This window comes from Astatotilapia calliptera, chromosome 13, assembly GCF_900246225.1.
Source record: "Astatotilapia calliptera chromosome 13, fAstCal1.2, whole genome shotgun sequence".
Classification (NCBI taxonomy): Eukaryota; Metazoa; Chordata; class Actinopteri; order Cichliformes; family Cichlidae; genus Astatotilapia; species Astatotilapia calliptera.
This window is the reverse complement of record NC_039314.1, coordinates 338,541-353,146: the sequence shown is the minus strand read 5'-3', so window position 1 is coordinate 353,146 and position 14,606 is coordinate 338,541. Positions and strand designations below refer to the sequence as shown.

The following is a 14,606-nucleotide window of genomic DNA, read 5'->3' as shown; positions in this document are numbered from 1 at the left end:
TCAGTTTTCTGTGGAATGAAGCTAACAGCAGGCTAATAAGATGCTGACCAATAGGTTTCTATTAAAGGTTGTAATTTGTATATGAAAAAGTGCTTTGGCTCAGCAGGGATCAGCTTACAGGTAGAATACAGCTGCTGGATGGGATTAGCATGTCATAGCTATCTACCAAACTGCTAACTGGGGGATTTCAGGCCATCTATGGATCATTTTTGCTAACTGTTTATTCAGCTTAGGCTCACAGGGCTGCAGCCTGTGCCCTAGCTGTCATAGGGCAAGAGGCGTGGTCCACCTGCACAGGTGAGCAGTCCATCACAGGGCCAACAGAGAGAGACAGAGAAGCACTCTCTCACATCCACACCTACAGCCAATTTAGAAGCACCAATGAACCTAAGCAGCATTTCATTGGACTGTGGGAGAACATCCAACCTCCACAGAAAGGCCAACAAGCTTCAACCTACAACCTTCTTGCTTTAAGGCACTAGTGCGAACCACTTTTCCCCATTTCAGCCCAAATCCTGCATCTTCCTGTTTCTGACTCCAGGCCAGCTCCACTAACACTTTCTCATCAGACACTGCCACCTAGTGGAGGAAGTCTTAGTTCCATTTGAAGCTTCAGATGACAGTTAGTTCCTTTACAAAGAGGTGGAGGTGGTGGGGCCACAGCACCATCATCACTGAGTGCCATAGGACACTTAACCTTTGTTTCCATATGCTGGGAACTTCCTGTTGTTCCAAGGAGGACTGGAAAATGTGTGAAAATCTCCCAGTCAGTTCCTCACAGCACACTTCAATCATTTCCCTCCCACAGCATCAGGACCAGGGCTTTTTCTCTCTTTGGTCCCACTAAGAGATTTCCACACAAACACCTCATCAGTGGGACTCTCAGAGCTACCAGCCCTTTGCTACAATCACAAAGCTCTTCATTGAAATCAATGATATCAAAGCTGGAATCAAATGAGTCCAAGTCTTCTGCTGATTCAGCATCACATTCATCTTTGCTCCTTGTCCTGCATCCCCACCATGGACTTCATTCCTTTCCAAGCCAGCCTTGAGTGTCCTTTATTCAGCTCATCCTCTGCTTTACTTTTACACCTGATTTTAGCTGCTTTATCTCTCTTTCAACAAGTTTCTGTGCCTCAATCTTTTTCTTCTCTCCCTCATAACAAGACAGCTTCTTCTGCCTGAGAACATGTTGGAGTGATTTACTAATCCAGGGCTGCTTATTGGGGAAAATACTTCCTGTTTCCAAAGTAATCCCCATTTTTCCCAGAAAGAAATGTAAGTAGAAATCGATGATCTAAGTGAGAACATGAGCCTTTAACAATAGCAGCAAAATATCTCTCCAATCTCAATACTCCCTCTCTCGACCTCTGGAACACCAGAGGTCACAATACATTGTGTTGGGTCACTCCTCGGCCCACTCAGCTGCTTCCATGTCCATCCATGGCATCATGGACATCGGGGTCACCACTCCCGCTCTGACCCTCTCTAGCCGTCCTCTGGCTCAGCAAATCAGACAACCTCATGTCATCTAAGTGGCCCAGTAATAAACACCAGCTCCCCCTCGAGAACACTCCATGCGTAAGATTAGGTTTTTTCTGCGTCCCTCTCTTGTGGTCCATCATGCCTCGGGCCTCCAGGATCCTCACCCCCCTGTGGTCGCCGAGATCTTGTGTAAAGCAAACCAAACACCTTTTCCTGCACCTCCCTAACTTATCATCTTTGGGACTCTTTAATCAAAAGCCTGATCCTAATTATCTTCTTGACTTATTGACTTGTATTTATATATATTCTTCAACGTTACTCATCATTTTAAAACTCTTAAAACGCTGCTTTCACGTCCCTGCATGCGTTTCCTGTCGCTTGCCTTATCTAATCATCAACATCCTGTACACAGAAGTCTCGCTGCTGCAAGGCCTCCACTCTGACCTAGAATCTCCTTTCACAAGAAAATCATTATAAGCGCCTATTCTACTAAAAGATCCAAAAAAAAAACAACCACTTTAATCAATTAAGTTTAAACATATAAGCAATTACTCCTGCATACATTTTATCACAGCTAAACGCTGCCTTGAAACAACTCCTGTGTGTTAACACTAACTTCATTTTAAAACTCACATTTCCTATGTTATAACCTGTTTTTGGTACAGCCTTTTTATTTCATCTTGCTCCTTTGATGTAACAATACCTTCTCATTCTAGTTTATCAGACTTAACCAAAATATATGCTTTCCTTCCTTTGGTCCTTCTCTAAAGCAAGAAACTCCTATTCAGTTCCTCTTTTCTGTCACTTGTTACAGGGCCAGCTCAAGTTCAGTTAAACGCTAAATTAATTTGAGGCCTTTTGCCTGGAATCAATACTGTCATGTGTGTTTATGGACTCTATATGTCTGTAAGCGTGTGCAATCCTTCAATAACTCATATCATCCTCACAGTAGATTGGCTAATCATAGCGCTAGCCAAAGGCTCGTGACCCACAAGAGACGAATTGAGCCACAACTCCCTTAAAGGCACAAAATGCAATATGTATAAAAAGTCATTTCTACGTATAAGCTCTCCCCTTTATCCTAAAAATAAATCTATGTAATATCTGTATGTGTGTCTTCTATTCATTAATGTAATTGTCAGTTATTTTCTCTCTTTATTTTACCTTCTTTTTGTTTACCTCTTTGTTTGTGACGTGGACATCCCTAAACCATCCTGAGTTCCGGCTTCAATTTCAACCCAATTGTACCCTCTATTCTCGCAGTCGAACTCGTCTGGGCTTCACCTTCCCACTGGCCCCTGTGCCCTTCTCTTAGTGTCCTTTGTTGTCTTGTGATCCCCAGCAAACACAGTCTGTTTCTTCTCTGTTTCTTCTCCGTTGCTCTTTTCAGTATTTTCCTTTTAGATTAAATCCCAGCCTGGCAAAATATCCCATTCAGTGTCTTTAAACAGTTATGTCACACTGTTCTTACCAGCCTGCAGTTCACCGTGCATTTTCCATCACGTGCTTTTCTTCCATGCTGCTGCTGGTATCGTCAGTGTAGTTTCAGTTGCACTGTCTTTTGCCTGCTGTTAATTCTTGAAGTCCACGATGTTCTGTCGGTCTTCATCAGGAGATTAACTGTCCTATGAGCTTCTTCTCAGGATCGGGACAAGTGGGAGGTCAAGCTGTAAAATTTTAAGCCAAAATCTGGCCTGTTTTCCTCCCAATTCTGTTAATCAATGGTTTTGTACTCAAGATTCTAGGTTGAAAGAAGTCCACCTGTATTGACACACTAAAGCATACAATTAATATCCTTTTCATTTCTTTTCTTAAAACCTCCATTTGCTTCATCTGCCTGGAGTTTAACTCGTATGTTTCTCTCTCTGTGTGCTCACTTGTCACAGTCAGTTCCTTTTATGGGCATGCAAAGTTCCTGTCACACACACCATTTCCTGTCAACCTTGCAGCTGCTCAGAACCATATTTTCTGTTTCTATCTCTCCTGTTTTGTTTTTTTTACAGGCTAATAAAACTCTTGTTTTACTAAGTCTTGATCTAAAACAATTCACCCTTATTTCACGCACACACTTCTAAATATACTAAATTCTTTGCGTTTGTCAGATCGTCTCACACACACACCGCCTTTTCTCTCACACTTCCACTTCTGCACTCACTCTACTATCAACTTTCATAGTGTTATTATTATTTATTATTTTGTACAAATCACACCCAATCACTCAAAACCTGCTACTCACAGCATTCACACACTTAAACTGTGACAAGAGTTGAGGAATATACTCACAACACGCTTTCCTAAGAGTATTTCAGACATGCCTTTCATAATCAGAAAGAGCAAGTCAAAGAAAACAATTGAAACCTCTATTAATTCTCACAGCACACACATAGAATAGAAAAAATAAAACACACCAGCATTTATTGCTGATGAGAGGTTACTCCTAAAAGTAATATGTTAGTCTTAAATATATACAGTGCACTCACTATATTTATATATCAAAACTCAGTCAATTACTATACATCCACTACGGCAACTCAAAACTTTATTTATAGCCCTCTAATGAACATAAATGGCGTCTTAAACACACACTCAACAATGTTTGCAGCAGTATTTGTAAAACCAACTGTGGTTTAAACAGTTCACTGCTGACTAATTTGCATTTTCACACTCACACACACACAGTCTAAAAATAGCTCCAGCACTGCCTCAGACTCCTTTCACACAGAGATCTCTTATTTTATATTACAAAGACGTCTTATATTTACAACCACTGTCACATCTGTCAGCTTTAGCGCCTAAACAATTTCGACAAATTTGAGTTAACGGTCCAACCGATAAAGTCCAACTTTTTTGTGATCAATTAACCAGTATCTGTCCAACAGTTTCTGGCCTCATCTCTAAAATCCCTAACTCAATTTAAAAGCGTCAACCAACCCAAACTTTGCCTGAAGCTCTATTTTTGGCATTTCACAGCCAAGGCTTACCCCGAAGTTTTAAGTTAAAGTTACACGCCCGAAGTCCAACTTCTGCTGGCCAAAAAAGCGCAGACTACCGTTCCAAACGGTAAGGAGACTCTAACTCCTAGTTATTCTGGAGTGCCCCAAGCTCCACAGTGACCAACTGACTATCCCTCTTCGAGGACAATGCCTAAGCGTCCTTGGCATTGGCAAGCGTTACCTCTGAGCACTGTGCTTCCTATCAGTCCAACTGACGTTCTTGAATAATTTATAATACTTTGGAACAACAGTAAAACAGCCAAAAAAGTGTAAGACTGAAGCAGGTCCAACCTTATAACCAATACGGGCTCCACCCCAAACAATAACCAAATTCCCTAATATACTAAAATCACTCAGCAGTCCAACTGCTTTCCACGGTCCAACCGTATTAAATCCTTTAGCGGTCCAACCGCATTCAATCATTTTTAGCAGTCCAACTGCATTAAATCCTCAGTACTGTCATGAGATTCTCATCAAAATCAAAGCAGACATTCCCCAGTAATTTCAGTGAGTAGACTTTAATTTGTAATGTCCAATTTGGCACACTTTGGAAATAATTCAACAGGTAGTGCCTTACCTTTGGATAAGCGGCTTAGAACAACAATGAGAAAAAGAGAGCTGATTATTAGCTCATCAAAACACAAAACAAAATCACAATGAATTATCGGTTAATTTCATTTAAAATAATTCATTAAGTATTTATGTACAATTCAAATTAGTTAATTACATATTTTGTTGGTTTGTTTTCTATTTTGATTATTTTACTGACACATTTAATGAATTATTTAATGATGTATTTATTTAATTCACGTTGCTACTCCTGGCCCTGCATCGCTGTTCATAAATACATTTTATTTGTCAGCTTCACCCATCAAAGTCAGGGGGCGGGGTTAATGCTGATCAAGTCAACACCATTGCTTTGGTCTGGTGGGCGTTCTTTTAGTGGGCTTTTCTCAATACTAAGTAGGCCTACACACCAGGGTTTGGACATGTGTGGACCCAAACTATACTTTTACCCTTTTTTGTGTGTCACCAAATACACTTTAATATTTTCTAGACAAGAATGTAGTGGCGTAATCTTTAACCTCTTTTGGCTCCAAACAGAAGTGACAGACTTGAGCAGGGTTCATTTAAAGGCTGACAGAAGTGGAGTGGTGACGGGGAGATGTTTGACAGGACAGTGTTTCAGCCTCCACAGGTTCATGTTGTGCTCCATCAGTCAGTGAAGATGAAGTCAGTGCTGATGAGGCTGTAGAGTGTGTGAGGGATGTGAATGAGGATGATGAAGATCTGATGATAGCAGATAAAAACAGGCTGCAGAGACTTTGAGCCATACAGGGCACACAGTGTGTGTACAGAACAGCTGAAATCATTATGGAGGCCTCACTGGAATATGGAAGCATCACAGTACAGCTTCAGTGAAGCATTAAAGTCTCTGATATGAGATGAGAAATGAAGCAGCCAGAGCTTTTTCATGAGTGGAAACCCACTGTGACTGTGAGCTGCTGCTACAGCCTCCAGATTAGCCAGCAGCTCATCCTGCTCAACATGGACCTGTGGTCAGAGTGTGTGCTGGATAATCCGGCCCAGGATGAGGCCAAACTGACATGGGATGAAATGTCTGTCACATAATTGAGCTTAGTGTAGTTTCATTTCTGCACAATTTAAAAACAACCAAAACTTTGTTCTGTCTTTTCTATGTTATACTGTAGACTTTCTTTGATACTGTGTCCAAAAGGAGCAGCTTTTACTTTGAAGGGGAGCCGTCTCTGTTTCCTCTTCAGGTTGGATGATGGAAGCAAATTAGTAGCTGTGTCCCAAAACGTCGGCTGCATCCTCCAGAGGCTGCATTTGAAGGCCGATTACGTCACAGCCAGGCGATGAAGGCTGTCCGTATTTGTCGACTCCTTCAAATGTGCCCGACAAATGCGTCCTTCATTTCCCCGAATTTGAAGGATTCGTCGGGTGTGTCCTTCGTGGCCCACCATATCCCAGAATTCATATCCCAGCCAAATTTCAGCTGCCAACAATGGCGGCAGCTACTAAGTTTTCAAATTACTCTTATTAATCTTTCTGGGTCACAAAATAAACTTTTAACATATTTTCAGGCGAGAAAGTAGCTGTGTAAACTTCAAATATCTGCTCGGTTTATCAAGACATCACATATTTGCAAAAGTGTGCCGACGTTTTCGGAGACGTCTGTTACCCACCCGCTCGCTAGCAAGCCGGGGGGTTCAATGGTCACTCCAGCCGGCGAGAGCAGCGGACGCCCGGCTTCATCGTTTTCAGACCCCGCTCTTTCGCTACTCAGGTGAAACACGATATATAAGTCACTCGGATAACTTAAAAATGTAATTGTTTGCCTTTTTTCTGTGTTTTATTTGTTCCGGAGTAAATCGGTTTGGCTGAGATCAAAGTTCCTCCGGGATTTTCACACAGCTGAATAAACGTTAAACAGGAAACTGATTAAACAGAAGTGTGAGACGGTCGAGAATTTACGCCAGTGTCCTGTTATATTTTAGATAGCAAGGAGCAGACGGCCGAGTTTATTAAACTCCACCAACACAGCGGTGACGCAAATCTGAAGGCTAGACCGTCCCATTTCACAGCCTCGCACTTCCAGCCTTTTCGATCTTTGAAGGACCCGGCCCACGTAGACCGCGAATACCGGGTCCTCCGAAGGATGCAGCCGACGTTTTGGGACACAGCTAGTGTGTGATGTTCTTTCAGTGTTGCACTTTGTAGACGCTCCCTGAGCACTGGTCTCACAGCCAGCTGCACATAGAGACCAGTGTTGTTAGTCCAGGTCAGAAGATGACTTGTTGGAATGAAAATGAGCTTGTAGTTTGTCTGCTTTAATAATGTGACTGGAAAAAGGTGTTGGACTTCAAATATGTCCATTTCTTTCACACTTCACCTTTAAAAGTGAAGCCTTGTGGTTCCTGGAAGGAAAAACACGACTTTTTCAAGTCTTTGTCCTGTTTTTATGATAAATGTACGACTTTAATGTGAAACATTCAGAGTTTTTTCTCTTGTTGTGTTTGTTTGAAGCTGCTTCCTGTTGGCTTCAGCTGTTTGGAGTTTCCATTTTCTAAACTTCTACATTCTGAACCTTCTTCAGCTCTGAACAGATGATGAAACACTGAATGATTTCAAGCTCACACTTTGTCTAATAAACTTACATCTTTCATTCTTTATACAGATTGAGTCGTTGTGGTTTGTCAGAGATCAGCTGTGATTATCTGGCAGCAGCACTGAAGTCCAACCCCTCCCATCTGAGACAGCTGGACCTGAGCCTGAACAACAACCTGCAGGATTCAGGAGTGAAGCATCTGTGTGGTTTCCTGGAGAGTCCAGGATGTGGACTTGAAACTCTGAGGTCAGTCAGCATGTTTTAGTTGTGCTGAGATGAATATGATGTGAAAGTTGTGCTGACACTAAACTGCAGACATCAGGCTGATATTATACTGATCCACACTGAGGATCTTCATGGTAAAGTCTGTTTTCTTCTTCTCTGGTTTAGTCCATTGACTGCAGCAGAACAATGTTCACATTTCAAACAGTGAGACTCAACGTATGGCCCGCGGCCCACACGCGGCCTGCCCACCTTTCCTGATTCAGAGAGAGGGGACCCTGATTAACTGTGTAGTGTTCTTCCTCACAGTTCTAAGTATCAGACACAACAATGAATAATCCACAGCTGACTGTCTTTAGCAGGTCAAAGGTCACGGCACACAGCAGACAGTGGGAAATATTATAACTCTGATCATTTATCAGCACATATCCATATGTATAAAAACAAAGCTGACACTGTGAGACTTGATCAGAGGTGTGATCATCACAGCAGAGGCCTTTGTGTCAAAGTCACTGAGGATCAAACAGAAACACATGAAGCAGATTTTCCTGTTCTGGCTTTTTATAGCAGATAACCTTCAAAATATTCTGCAGTCCATCAAAAACTGAAGCAAACCATGAATCAACATGTGAACATGAGCTGATGCTGCTGAAGTGAAGCAAAGTTACAGAGGTTTGATTACAGACACAGCTGAGAGTTTGTAATCTGTCATCATTTTAAAAGGTTTACATTTCTTCAGTATATCCACATTTGCAGCTGGTACCTCAACCTCCACTTGTCCAACACAACTGCTGTCCACTGCCTCCATGACATTGTGATTTTGCTGTTGGTCTTCTGTCAGATCTTCATCAATCACTTCTGCACGGGGCACACCTTCAGACTCTGCAGCTGCATAACGAAAGCCTGTAAGATAAAATTAGACATAAGGTAAATGTACACCAATATTCCAATGACAGGTGTGTGATTCATCTGGAAGTTATGTGCGGATTAGTGTACAGTGATAGCAATTTAGTATGTTTTTAGAGGGGGGGGGGTTGTTTACCTCCGATGGGTGCTCTTTTTCGCTTCCGTTGCGTACGCCTTGAGTGCCGGTCCGAGTCTGATACAGGTATGTCGTCATGCCCCATGTGCAGTGTTGGTGCCCAGTCTGGATTTGTTACATCCATTTCATATGCTGGTTTGCCTGCAATAATGCCAAATCATAAGCTACTCAGTCGACATGATGTGGTTCTGCAGCATCACACATTAGCATGTTTTATCTCATTATCTATGACCTCAGCACGTTGAAAATAACACTAAAAGCCTTTCAAGAGTGATATGAATTAATTTAGAACTCACCGGAAAGAAAATGCCGTGAGCAAACCAACAAAAAGCTGGGGATTGCAGAGAACTCGATATCCGCTCGTCTCACCGCTGCAATCCAAGCCTGACGTCTTTGTTTAGTAATATCGGATACATGGGATCCCTCACGTTGCCTCCAGGATGGAAAACGATGAAAAGAGAGCCCGTTATCCAGCTTCTTGCCTTCACGATCGTGTGATCTAACGTTGCAACCGACAACACAACACGTACGATCCATAGCTGAAATGGTATCCTTTGGCTGGCCTACTGTCATGGCGGAAGGGGGCATGGCCCATCTCCCGTGACATCACGCTCCAAAGCCCTATAGGTGGGAAAATGTACCATGTCGACCAATCAAAAATGATATGGAAACATGACATTTGGTTGTTTAGCAAAAGGGGGAAGTTTTAGGAGTGACCGGCAAGAGAGAGCGAGTGAGCGAAAGAGAGAGAGAGTTTTGATACGTGAGAGATTTGTGACGTTTACCGTGTTTGGTCTCAAGTTAGTTTGTTGTCTTGTGTATTTAGTGTGTAGCTGTTGTTTTGTTTTGTGTGTCAGTTCTACTAGTGATCGTCACAGTTGCTGCCTTAAAGCCAACAAAGGCAGATTGCAGTGTAAACGCTGAGTGACACACCTGCTGTCAGACCTGCAGGTTTATCCCTGTGCTGTTCTCATATGTGTTAGAGTGACACAAACTATTGTTTGACACCTGATTGTTCTGTAAATAGTTTGAAATGATTATATGAAAAACGTCTGAGCCTTGGCTGCATTTTTTGGTAAATAGTACCATATAACTTTGTTGTTTGCAAAACGTGTGCGTATTTTTAAAAATGTACAATCTCTATTTGCATTTCAAGTTATGAAGATGATTCGTTAAACATGTGTGTGGTTTTTACAGTCAAAATATCACTTTCTACTTGTATTTTAAATTTTGTCTGAATTTAGATAAATTGTGCTGATACAGTTGGTCAAAATGAGAAAATAACAGATTGGCAAGATAAACTGTTTTTAAAGGTAAAATATAGAGGCCACATCAAAAGTAGTCAAGAAGGGTTAAAGGCTAAAAGCAAAGTTGTCACCAAGTACTGTTTATATTTGTGTGTATTGCTGCAGCTTTTTTGAGTATTAATTTGGTGCCTTTGTGTGAAATAATGGTATTGTGAGTGATCCATATAGTCACAAAGAATAGCCACTTGTTTCTGTGCTACCAAAGTTCCCCGGCTTTCATTCAAAATGTGTTTATCGTCAGCACCTGCACATTAAACTACTTAAACATTATAAATGTCTTCAAGCTCACACTGAGGCCTGTGGGGTACTATCAGCCACTGAGACAGTACACACATTTATATGTGTTTGTATATGAATATTTCATACTTTAAGACTGCCTGTTTATTTAAGGGAGATGAACAAAATACATTGGAATTGTACAAAATAATATCATGGATGATAAATTAAATAGATTTTAAGTAGATGCTTGTGCATTCTTAAAGTCTTATATGTTGAACTGAACTATGTGATCTGTTCAAAGCCTTAATCTTAATTTGAAGTGAAATGTGCATTTTGAGTTTATACACTATGTATATAAGGCGACCGTTTCCTTTTGCAGTATTTTTGTGTGGTGTACTTTTCTATGTCTTAACAAAAGGGGAACAAAGGTGTTTAAGTTCACCTAGGATGATGTGTTTTAATTTTCACATGGTCTTGCTTGAATTTGACCCTGACAAAGGCGTATGAACTCTGTCAGCTGTTTGGAGTTTCCATTTTCTAAACTTCTACATTCTGAACCTTCTTCAGCTCTGAACAGATGATGAAACACTGAATGATTTCAAGCTCACACTTTGTCTAATAAACTTACATCTTTCATTCTTTATACAGATTGAGGGCTGTGGTTTGTCAGAGATCAGCTGTGATTATCTGGCAGCAGCACTGAAGTCCAACCCCTCCCATCTGAGACAGCTGGACCTGAGCTCCAACTACAACCTGCAGGATTCAGGAGTGAAGCATCTGTGTGGTTTCCTGGAGAGTCCAGGATGTGGACTTGAAACTCTGAGGTCAGTCAGCATGTTTTAGTTGTGCTGAGATGAATATGATGTGAAAGTTGTGCTGACACTAAACTGCAGACATCAGGCTGATATTATACTGATCCACACTGAGGATCTTCATGGTAAAGTCTGTTTTCTTCTTCTCTGGTTTAGTCCATTGACTGCAGCAGAACAATGTTCACATTTCAAACCTTCAAAGAAGAAGAAAAATCCTCCACTGGATAATTCACTGTGAAACTCTCCAACTCTTCATTCCACCTTAAAGTCTGTCTGACACTGAAATCCAAAGCAAAATGTGCGTTTGCTTTACAGACAGCAGTCCAACACAAACATACACACATCATCCAAAACACAGTCCAACATCCAAATCTCCTCCACTGCCAGCATGAATGATGGGAAAGAGAAGGAGGAACACTCTGACATTCAGGGTTAGAATGAGTTTCATGAAGCAGACTGTGAAGATCAAAGCTGCATTAGAAAGCTTACATGAATGAATGAGTGGACAGAAGTGGACAGAGATCATCTGAAGCACTTCAAAGGCTTTAAATCAGCACATTTCTCTTTATTCTTTATCAACTCTGTTAGTTTCTCTCAGTTTTCTGTGGAATGAAGCTAACAGCAGGCTAATAAGATGCTGACCAATAGGTTTCTATTAAAGGTTGTAATTTGTATATGAAAAAGTGCTTTGGCTCAGCAGGGATCAGCTTACAGGTAGAATACAGCTGCTGGATGGGATTAGCATGTCATAGCTATCTACCAAACTGCTAACTGGGGGATTTCAGGCCATCTATGGATCATTTTTGCTAACTGTTTATTCAGCTTAGGCTCACAGGGCTGCAGCCTGTGCCCTAGCTGTCATAGGGCAAGAGGCGTGGTCCACCTGCACAGGTGAGCAGTCCATCACAGGGCCAACAGAGAGAGACAGAGAAGCACTCTCTCACATCCACACCTACAGCCAATTTAGAAGCACCAATGAACCTAAGCAGCATTTCATTGGACTGTGGGAGAACATCCAACCTCCACAGAAAGGCCAACAAGCTTCAACCTACAACCTTCTTGCTTTAAGGCACTAGTGCCAACCACTTTTCCCCATTTCAGCCCAAATCCTGCATCTTCCTGTTTCTGACTCCAGGCCAGCTCCACTAACACTTTCTCATCAGACACTGCCACCTAGTGGAGGAAGTCTTAGTTCCATTTGAAGCTTCAGATTACAGTTAGTTCCTTTACAAAGAGGTGGAGGTGGTGGGGCCACAGCACCATCATCACTGAGTGCCATAGGACACTTAACCTTTGTTTCCATATGCTGGGAACTTCCTGTTGTTCCAAGGAGGACTGGAAAATGTGTGAAAATCTCCCAGTCAGTTCCTCACAGCACACTTCAATCATTTCCCTCCCACAGCATCAGGACCAGGGCTTTTTCTCTCTTTGGTCCCACTAAGAGATTTCCACACAAACACCTCATCAGTGGGACTCTCAGAGCTACCAGCCCTTTGCTACAATCACAAAGCTCTTCATTGAAATCAATGATATCAAAGCTGGAATCCAATGAGTCCAAGTCTTCTGCTGATTCAGCATCACATTCATCTTTGCTCCTTGTTCTGCATCCCCACCATGGACTTCATTCCTTTCCAAGCCAGCCTTGAGTGTCCTTTATTCAGCTCATCCTCTGCTTTACTTTTACACCTGATTTTAGCTGCTTTATCTCTCTTTCAACAAGTTTCTGTGCCTCAATCTTTTTCTTCTCTCCCTCATAACAAGACAGCTTCTTCTGCCTGAGAACATGTTGGAGTGATTTACTAATCCAGGGCTGCTTATTGGGGAAAATACTTCCTGTTTCCAAAGTAATCCCCATTTTTCCCAGAAAGAAATGTAAGTAGAAATCGATGATCTAAGTGAGAACATGAGCCTTTAAAAAGTCCCAGTGGGTGCAGTCAAAGCAGTCCCTCAGTCCCAGTATAGAGTCTTTGGTCCAGACTGGAACAATTGTGTGCCCAGTTTGAGCTCTCTTCAGTGCTGTGACCTGACAGACCCAGAGGGGCCATCACATCACATTTAGAAGCTCCCCTAATGGAGCCACAACACATGTCCAACACTTAGTCTGTCTTGTTGGACCAACTGGAAGAAATGATTCAAGGACTTAGTCACAGAACAGAGATTCAAATCTCCAAAATCCAACTGGCTGCATCAGGACATATAGTCTGAAACTCTGCACAGTTTCCTGTTTGAAGCTGCTTCCTGTTGGCTTCAGCTGTTTGGAGTTTCCATTTTCTAAACTTCTACATTCTGAACCTTCTTCAGCTCTGAACAGATGATGAAACACTGAATGATTTCAAGCTCACACTTTGTCTAATAAACTTACATCTTTCATTCTTTATACAGATTGAGTGTCTGTGGTTTGTCAAAGATCAGCTGTGATTATCTGGCAGCAGCACTGAAGTCCAACCCCTCCCATCTGAGAGAGCTGGACCTGTGGGGAAACAACCTGAAGGATCCAGATGTGAAGCAGCTGTCTGATCTTCAGCAGAGTCCAGACTACAGACTGGAGACTCTGGTGTAAGTAGAGTGATGGAGTGAGTGGGTGGTGCTGTCAGCAGTATTGTACTAAACACAGTCAGTATGAAACAAAGATCCAGTGTTTCCTGTAAAGCTGCAGCTTCTCAGTGAAGCTGTGAGAGGAGAATGGTGACAGGCTTCAGGATTGGACACAAACACTTCCTGTTTCTGACCTTTATGGTCACCATGGTAACGGCTGACACGCTCTGATCAAACACTGTCAACAGCCAATCAGCTCTCTGAACAAAGCAGCACGCAGACCAATGACTGCATTCATTTCCAAGTTTAAAGCAGTGAAGAACACAGTCTGTAGGTGAGGAAGAATTTAGTGAGAGCAGATGTTTGGATGGAATTCCTCCAGTTAACAGCTGGAACCGTCCATCTGGATTGTTGGGCTTGTTGTTGGGGTTCCTACAGAGCTCAGAGTGGACACACCAAGGTTCTTCTAATGAATGAAAGTCCAAACTCAAACTAGGAGGGAAAAACATTTTCATCAACTTCAATAAAAATCCAAAGATTAGAAAAAGTGAAGCAACAATGAGTCCTAGTACAGTCCCAGCACTGAAGTCCCTGCTGCTCTTTATACTGGATGTGCTGCATCACTGACTGACAGCTGATGAAGAGTCTCTGGAAACACTCGTTTATCTCCTCTGCTCTTCCTTCTTCTCTCTGCAGGTGGAGGTGATGATGGTAAACAGGACGGTGTGTGTGCTGAGAGAGGAGGAGCTGTGTCCTGATGATCCAGAGAGGTTGAAGCAGCAGCAGCTTGTGTGTAGAGACGCTCTGACTGGGCCATGTTACTGGGAGGTGGAGAGGAGAGCTTCATCCAGCAGTGAC

The 14,606-nt window shown here is 42.2% G+C and overlaps 1 protein-coding gene and 1 pseudogene across 1 annotated transcript in view; one reads left to right on the top strand and one right to left on the bottom strand.

The window, feature by feature from the left end:
* The window catches only part of LOC113035137 (NACHT, LRR and PYD domains-containing protein 12-like), a 257,654-nt pseudogene extending 248,133 nt beyond the window's left edge, over positions 1 to 9,521 (top strand).
* LOC113035143 (protein NLRC3-like) overlaps positions 1 to 14,606 on the bottom strand; it is a 312,272-nt gene that overhangs the window by 280,922 nt on the left and 16,744 nt on the right. The gene's annotated exons all lie outside the window — the stretch shown is intronic.